Source organism: Trifolium pratense, linkage group LG4 (genome assembly GCF_020283565.1).
Source record: "Trifolium pratense cultivar HEN17-A07 linkage group LG4, ARS_RC_1.1, whole genome shotgun sequence".
Lineage (NCBI taxonomy): Eukaryota > Viridiplantae > Streptophyta > Magnoliopsida > Fabales > Fabaceae > Trifolium > Trifolium pratense.
The window spans coordinates 17,227,070-17,236,650 of record NC_060062.1 but is presented as its reverse complement, the minus strand read 5'-3'; positions in this window follow the sequence as shown (position 1 = coordinate 17,236,650).

Genomic DNA, 9,581 nt, shown 5'->3' with positions numbered 1-9,581 from the left:
TATCATTAACTGTGATAAAGAGTTCCACCGTAGTGATTAAAGTTGTTTCTCATACAGCCTGTCACTCATAGAAGTATCATGAATCATTCATGGTATCTGGATAGTGGGTGTTCAAGGCACATGACTGGTGATAAACAACTATTTTCTAAGCTGACTATGAAAGAAGGAGGTTCTGTTGGTTTTGGAGGAAATCAGAAAGGAAAGATAATAGGTACAGGTACAGTAGGTAATTCCTCCCTATCTATTAATGATGTTTGGTTAGTTGATGGACTTAAGCATAATCTATTGAGCATAAGTCAATTTTGCGACAATGGTTATGTAGTTGTCTTTAATAAGGAATCATGTACTGTGTCTAAACAATCTGATAACACCATGATATTCAAAGGTCTGAGAAAGAACAATGTTTATAAAATTAATCTTTCTGATTTGAATGAACAAAAAGTAATGTGTCTTTTGACCTTGAGTGAAGAAAAATGGATCTGGCATAAGAGGTTAGGCCATGCTAACTGGAGGTTAATCTCTAAGCTTAGTAAGCTTGACCTTGTCAGAGGTTTACCTAAAATTAAATATCACTCAAACACACTTTGTGGTTCATGTCAAAAAGGAAAGATTACAAAATCTTCTTTTAAACCTAAGAACATTGTCTCTACCTCAAGACCATTGGAACTTCTTCACATTGATCTTTTTGGGCCAGTTAACACTGCTTCAATCAATGGAAAGAAGTATGGATTAGTAATTGTTGATGATTACAGTAGATGGACTTGGGTAAAATTCCTAAGAACAAAAGATGAAGCTTATGATGAGTTTAGCATCTTCTGCAAACAAATTCAAAATGAAAAAGGCTACACTATTTTAAAAGTTAGAAGTGATCATGGTGGAGAATTTGAAAATGAACCTTTTGAAAACTTTTGTGAAAAATATGGCATTCTGCATGAATTCTCTTCTCCTAGAACGCCTCAACAAAATGGGGTTGTAGAAAGGAAGAATAGAACTCTGCAAGAAATGGCCAGAACCATGATGCATGAAACAAATGTAGCAAAGTTTTTATGGGCAGAAGCTGTAAACACAGCATGTTATGTTCAAAATAGAATCTATATCAGATCTAAGTTGAACAAAACTGCTTATGAATTGTTCAAAGGAAGAAAACCTGATATTTCTTATTTTCATCAGTTTGGATGTACATGTTACATCTTAAACAACAAAGTCCATCTAAAGAAATTTGATGCTAGAGGCTATAAGGGTATTTTTATAGGATACTCTGAGCGCTCAAAAGCATACAGACTGTATATTTCTGAAACACACACTGTGGAAGAAAGTATGCATGTCAAATTTGATGACAAAGAGCCTGACCAAGTGTCAGAGCTTGTGGAAGGTTTGTCTAAATTTCAGGTATCAGAGGATCAATATTCAGATATTCCAAACTACTCAGAACATCCATTCTCTGAAGTACCTCTGAACACAATAGTTCCTACAGACTCTGAACAACCAAGAACTGAAGCATCTGCTGAACCTGAAGTTGATGAGTCTGAAGATGATGAGCCCCCAAGAAATACTTTCAAATACAAGTCATCACATCCAGAGGAACTGATATTAGGCAACAAGGATAGTCCAAGGAAGACAAGATCTCAACTGAGAAATGAGGAATCATTAGTTGGTCTTATCTCAATGATGGAACCTTCAAAGATTGATGAAGCTCTGAAGGATAATGCTTGGATTGTAGCAATGCAAGAAGAGCTGAATCAATTCCAAAGGAATGATGTATGGACTCTAGTGCCTAAACCTTCACACAAGAACATTATTGGAACAAAATGGGTATTCAGAAACAAGCTGAATGAACAAGGTGAAGTGGTAAGGAACAAGGCTAGATTGGTTGCACAAGGTTATAGTCAACAAGAGGGGATTGACTATACTGAAACCTTTGCACCAGTTGCTAGACTTGAAGCAATCAGGTTACTTCTATCTTATGCTGTTAATCATGGAATAACCTTATATCAGATGGATGTTAAAAGTGCCTTCTTAAATGGTTTTATTTCTGAAGAAGTGTATGTTAAGCAACCTCCTGGTTTTGAAGATATCTCAAACCCTGAACATGTTTTTAAACTGAAGAAATCACTGTATGGTCTGAAACAAGCTCCAAGAGCTTGGTATGATAGACTCAGTAATTTCCTTCTTGAAAAGGGTTTTGAAAAAGGAAAGGTTGACTGCACACTCTTTAGAAAAACAACCAAAGAAGACATTTTAATTATTCAAATTTATGTTGATGATATTATTTTTGGTTCTACTAATGCTGCTTTATGCAAGAATTTTTCTAAGATAATGCAGGATGAATTTGAAATGAGCATGATGGGAGAGTTGAAGTTCTTTCTTGGAATTCAAATCAATCAGAAGAAGGAAGGAACTTATGTTCATCAATCAAAATACACTAAAGAACTTCTGAAGAAATTCAATCTAGATGACTGCAAGATAATGAACACTCCTATGCATCCAACTACCAACATGGGCAAGTCAGATGATGAAGGAAAGGTAGATCAAAAGGTCTACAGAGGTATGATTGGCTCCTTACTCTATCTGACAGCCTCTAGACCAGATATTTTATTCAGTGTTTGCTTATGTGCAAGATTCCAGTCAGATCCTAGAGAATCTCATCTTACAGCTGTAAAGAGAATCTTTAGGTATCTGAAAGGAACAACTAATCTTGGACTTCTCTATAAGAAATCCAATGATTATGTGCTAAATGGATTCTGTGATGCTGACTATGCTGGAGATAAAATTGAAAGAAAATCCACAAGTGGCAATTGTCAATTTGTTGGTGAAAACCTTATCTCCTGGGCTAGTAAAAGACAAACTACTATAGCTTTGTCTACAGCAGAAGCAGAATACATTTCAGCAGCTAAGTGTTGCACACAACTACTCTGGTTAAAATATCAGTTAGAAGATTATCAGGTAAGCAGTAACAATATTCCTTTATATTGTGATAATACTGCAGCCATTCATTTATCTAAAAATCCTATCCTACACTCTAGAGCCAAACATATTGAAATTAAACACCATTTTATCAGAGATTATGTTCAGAGAGGCATTATAGATATTAAGTTTGTTGATACTGAAAATCAATGGGCTGACATATTTACTAAAGCCTTATCTGTTGAAAGATTTGATTTTATAAAGAAACATCTGAACATGTTTTCAATCTCTGAATGAAAATTGTTTTTGGCAATTAAAGTGTAAGAGGTTATGTATATCAGAACTTATGATTCAGAACATCTGAAACACAAGCTCTGAAGTACTTGACTCTGATAGAGAATTTTAAATAACTCAGAGGCTCTGAACTATTTAAGTGGGAAACGTTCAGTATTCACTGCTGAACAGTTGTCCATTAAAATAGCAGTTACCGAGTAAATTTCTGCACGTGGTCTACGTGTGTCAGGTAGTGGGTGGTTAATGATGATTTTTGGTATTCAACTTTCTGTCAATTAGCGTAACTTCCCAAATTTGCTATTTTCGTGTTAACTGTGTGCATTTAAATAAAACTTACACAATACACTTGCACACTATTCACTTTCACAACCTACACTTTCATATTCTCTCTAAACCTCCAACAAACTTTCTTTCTCTCTCGTTAGTTTTCCAAACCTTACCCTAATCTCCAACAATGGCTGGTACTTCGTCTTCTTCGTCAAAAAGGATTCCACCATTCATATTCAAGAACCTTCAGATCGTTGGGAACGAGATGGAGTTTCCAGAATCTGAACTTACTTTTCTCTCAGAGAAGATGGTTGATTTTGATGGTCTACAAGCTAATGGGTTTGATGTTAAAAAGTACTTTATCGCTCAGGGATGGGATAAGTACTTCGACATGCTTAATGGTCCCATTTATCCAGATTTGTTGAAGAAATTTTGGATGAAAGCAAAGGTTTTTGATAAGCATGAAGCTAAGAAGGAAGAGCTTGCTGCTATTGAGAGGAATCCTAGTCTGAAGGGTAAAACTAGGAAGGAAATGGGTTTGCTGGATTATACAGGTGTACAGATTAGGTCAAATATCTGTGGGATGAACATGGCAATCTCGCCTATCCATCTCAATGCTCTTCTTGGTCTACCTAACTCTGGGATAGAGTTAGATGTGTTTGAAAAGGATACAAGATACAGGGATGATCTTCTGCATCTCATCTGCACAGATTTCTCTTTGAAAGGGAAGGTCAAGGGTTTGACTGATGAATGTAGAGTTCTCTTCAAGATCATCCTAGCTGCTATCAGTCCAAGGGTTGGTGGGACTGATACAATCTCCTGGACGCATCGTCATCTGCTGTACTTTCTTCTGACTGAAAAGAAGGTTAATCTTGGAGATTACTTTTTTGAACGTATCTGTGAAGCCATTTTTGCAAGTAAATCTCAGAGGAAAACTACTATAGTTTATCCTAGGCTGTTGTCTGACCTTCTGCATCAAGGTCATGTTGTTCAGAACTTGAGGAAGTTCCACCCTGAATTGGTTGAGAAGAGGTTCTATCCAGAAATTCTGAATGCTAACTTTCTGTCCAAGATGCGTTTGATTGCATCTAAGCCTGTTGCTCCCCCACAAGAGTTCACTGTTAGGCTTGAGGATCGTCTGTATGTCGCAGGCTATCCACTTATATCTGAAGCTGATGCTGAGCACATTATTCAGGACTATTTGGAGGTGCTCAGACAAGAAGGATTTGTTGTTGATAGAAGTATGATTCCTCCTGCTCCTGTAAGTCAGTATAATCCTAAGAGGAAACCTAAAAGAAAGGCTGAAGCTCAAGATGATCTACCAAAGCCAGATCTTCTGGCTCAGAAGAAAGTTAAAGTTGAGCAATCTATGGCTGAGCAAAGAACTAAGAGGAAGCATGAAGAATCTGCTGTCAAGGCTGCTGAAGGATCTTCTAAAAAGCCTATGGTTGTTGAAGTTGACAGTTCATCTGAAGGATCTACATCAGAAGATGAGACTGACTCTGATCAGGAGACTATTGCTGAAAGCCTTCGTAAAAGACCTGCTCCTACTCCTAAAGATAAAGGTAAATCTTCTACGTATGTCTTTAATGAAAATGAGATTGGATTAGGTTACACCAAACCTCTCAAAACCATCTTACCAACCTCTGATATTCCAACCTCTGATAACCCCCTATCTGAGCTTGAAAAACATCTGAGCCCTGACCCTCTTAATAATCACCCTTTTTCTCCTGAAACTCAACACAAATCTAGCTCACCTCCTAAACCTTCATCACCTCAACCTGAACCTCAACCTGACATTCCATCTTCTGAACCTCAACCAGATATTCCTGTCACTAAATCAACCTCTCCCTCTAAACAATCCTCTCCACCTCCTGAACCAACCCCTGAACAAATTGCTCCTGAACCAACCCCTGAACAAATTGCTCCTGAACCAAACCCTGAATCTAAATCCCCTGAACCTGAACATATTTACCCTGAATCAACTTCTGACATCTCATCACCTGAACCAACCCCTGAACCCCATCCTAACCCAAGTGCTGAACATGCTTCTCCTGAGCGTATTCACACTTGTGCTCCCAAGCCAGCTACTGAAATACCTACTCTCTCTACCATTCCCAATCCTTCACCCTCATCATCCAACACTTTTAGAAATCTATCCACTCAATTTCATGAAGACTTGCTTAGATTATCTACAATAAAGGACAGGTTCTTAGTTTGTCCTTCTGATGTGGATCTTGAAGTATCAAGCATTAAGGCAAGGCTTTGCAATGCTTTGGATGTTGCTGCTGCAAAGGTTAAGGCTGTTATTGGTAAACGGGATCTGGAAGGTATAAGCTTCATGAGGAACAATCTAGCTAGGGCTGAGTTGAAAAGGTTAACGCCATTCAATCATGAAGAGCATGAGCGTGCTAAGCTTGTTGCTATAGCTGCTGCTGTGAGGCGTTTGTCTGAATTTCAAGATTGCTGGGTTGATTCTACTCTTCTGCAACGTCTTGAGGATCAAAGGATTGAGACTGAACGTCTGGAAGAAGCTGCTGCTAGAGTTGCTGAGTTGGCAAATGAGCTACCTACTGAGGATGCCACAGAAGAGGATGTACTGGATGTGCTTGCCTCTCAGAATCAAGAGGATGTGCTGATGATAGACTATCCAGAGGAAGGAGAACCCTCTGATAAAGGCAAGGCACCTATGATTGAAGAACCAGAACCTGTGATTGAAGATCAAGCTCCTGCTATGGCTGATCAGTTGCAGATTTTTCAAGAAGCACTGAGGGAACAGCAAGAAGGTCTAGAACGTCAAAGAGCTGCTCAAGAGACATTGGAAACCAAGGTGGATGGTTTAGTTTCCAATGTGGGATCCTTGAATGACAAATTTGACCAACTCTTAGCCCTTCTTAAGAAACCCTAGGATTCTATGCACATTTTCTTCATATGTTTTGCTTACTTATTTTGTCATGTTTATTTCCTTGTTTACCTTCTGAACACTTTTTCTGGTTTATCTATTTCAAGATTTTGTTTATGTTTTGATTGATTAATTATTTTATGTCCACTTGATATTTTTTTCTTGATAAATAAGAACACAAGAACACAAGATGCTTTTTAAAACGAAAATTTTTATTAATGATCTGATAATGTAGAGTACATTGGTAAAAAGAAAAAGAAAAAGACAACCTAATCCTAATCAGATGGATAAAACTCAGAAGAAATCTCTGATTTCTCCTCAGCATCCTCTGATGAAATTTCAATGGGATCTGGGTTTTGCTCTTGTTCTTCTTCTTCCTGTTCCTCTTCTGGAACATAGCTAGCCAAGAACTCCACATAGTCAGCATCATCTTCATTCTCTTCAGCTTCAGAGTCTGATGAGATGATTATTATCTCAGCATCTTCTGGTTTCTTGTTGTCTTTTTTATCTTTCTCTTCGTCCTCGCGTTTCTCTTCGTTCTTCTTTCTCTTAAACTCTGCGATGCGTAAACTAAATCTTTTCATTATTCCTACTTTCTCTTGCTTCACTTGTTTCTTCTTGATTTTACGTGAAGCAGGCATGCTAAATCGCTCCTTTTTATAAACCCTTGAGCGCGTTGGTTTTTTGTTTTTAAAATTAATTCACCTTTGTAACAACCACTCTTTCTTCTTTGACTGTCTTGGTTTTATAACTTTGTCTTACTTTTTGATAATGACAAAAGGGGGAGTAGTTACGCATTAATTGATATGTTCCAAAACTGAAACCACGCCTTTTATCTCGCTTTTATCTGTTATGTTAAAAGTTGTTACTTTTAAGTTGTTTTACGTATTTCAAGGAGGAGACTAAGTTAGTTGAAACTAAAATAAATTTCATAAGTAAGGATAAGTTAAGAGTGCAATTTTAACTTAGCCTTATGAGACTTAGGGGGAGAGCTTGCAAACCTCTCACTCTGAAGAAAGATATGAAATTTGTTCTATTTCAAACATCTTAATCTTATACTAAATTAAAATATCATGGATAAAACATAAAGTTCAGACTTTATGGAGTATCAATCTTAGGGGGAGCTTGCAAACCTCAGAAACCTAAGAGAAACATGATAAGTTAATTTAACAACAATTGTCAATTAATACTTATGTTTGTCATCATCAAAAAGGGGGAGATTGTTGGAACAAAATTGATTTAAAAATGTTTGCCCCTAAATCTATAAAGGTTTTGATGATAACAAAGTATTAATTAACAATTGGAAGGACTAAAAATTTATTTTGAGTGCGCAGATATAAGCATCATTTAAGTCCTGAGTGGAGTTCAGAGGATGTGAACTCAGAAGTTCACAAGCGCTCAGAAGATGTTGGACTTCAGAGGTTACAACGTTCAGAGGATGAAGACTTCAGTACTTCTGTCTGTCTACGAGCTTCATCAAACTCTGAAGATCTCTTTGAAAGCTGTGAAGATTCCTTTCACCAGTCAACTCTTCTACCAATGGAGAAAAGGACCTTTCAAGCCTGATCAGTTCAGCTACCTCTGTTTTGTCTGTCCTGTCTTGAGAACGTGGGTCTTCAGTTTTGTTAGCTGAATAAGGAAAGTCCACTCTGCAGTAGTCAAAGTACCTGAAACTCTTTCTTAGTTTTGGATACAACCAACTGCATCAAGACAGACTGCTTGAAGACAAAAGTTTATCAACTCCAACGGTTCTCTTGCAACGACTCTTTTCTAGTGGTATATATACTAGAAGATTCAGCTACAACAAATATACAATTATCAAGAATTGAACGTGCGCTGAACAAACTCTGAACTCTGTGATATACAAGCTCTGAACCTTTCTCAAGTGTTTTTGCACTTTAGCCAAATACTCTGTAATATTTGTATTTGCTCTATTTAGGTTCATCTAAGAGCATTTGTATATTTTTATATACTTTACTATTTACTTGAGGAAACTTAAGCTTGTGTGCTTAAGTGTGTAACTTAAGCTTGTGTGCTTAAGTGTGAAGTCTCTTGCTTGTGTGCTTGAGCATTGTTGAGAAGTCTCTTGCTTGTGTGCTTGAGCATTGTTGAGAAGTCTCTTGCTTGTGTGCTTGAGCAGGTGTAATCTTGTGTGATTATAGTGAAATCCCTTGGAAGTGCAAGGGGACTGGACTACTCTCGTTTTGTGAGAGGAACCAGTATAAATTGCTTGTGTGATCTCTCTCTCTCTATCTTGTTATTTATTGTGTTATTTTTCCGCTGCTAACGTAGTTGAGTTAAGAACTTGAAAAAGTTTTTAACTTAGCTAAAACACAATTCAACCCCCCCCTTCTTGTGTTTTCACACCTTCACTCGGCGGAACAGGTAAAAATCTTTTATTGGAAGAAAATCATCTGCAGATTTGGATTGCCCAAATACATCGTATCCGACAACGGTACACAGTTCGCCAGCGAAAAGGTCGTTGAATTCTGTCGAAGCAAAGGAATCAAAAACACCTTTATATCAGTGGAACATCCACAAGCTAACGGACAAGCAGAGTCAGCAAATAAGGTGATACTAAGAGCCTTAAAAAGAAGGCTAGATAGCAAAGGCGAAGCTTGGGTAGCCCACATCTCACCCATCCTCTGGTCGTATCACACCACTCCCCAATCCTCGACAGGAGAAGCGCCATTTACAATGGTCTATGGTTCAGACGCGATGATCCCGGTGGAAGTAAATCCTCCTAGTTGGCGCAGAGAAACCACGACGCAGGAAGAGAACGACAGAGCTTTGGAAGAAAACCTAGACATGATCGAAGAAAGAAGAGAAAGAGCGCATTTCAGAGAATTCGCCATAAAGCAAAGGGCCGCTAGGCGTTACAATACGAGAGTCAAACAAAGAAGCTTTCAAGAGGGCGATTTAGTGTTGAAAAGACCTATGGGAAAGGATAAAGGAGGAAAGTTCGCAGCAAACTGGGAAGGCCCCTTTCGGGTGCAAGAAGTTTTTGAAGGAGGAGCATATCGTCTAGAGACCATGGAAGGAAGAATCCTCCCCAGGACGTGGAACATAGCAAACTTAAAGTTCTACTACAGCTAATCGCGGGGCATCACGTTTCTGGTGGAAGAATAAGTAAAACCATTCTCTTCTTTTAGCAATGTTTTTAATGATGTATAAGAACCGTTTTCATAAATGAATAAAAAGACAATGAGACACT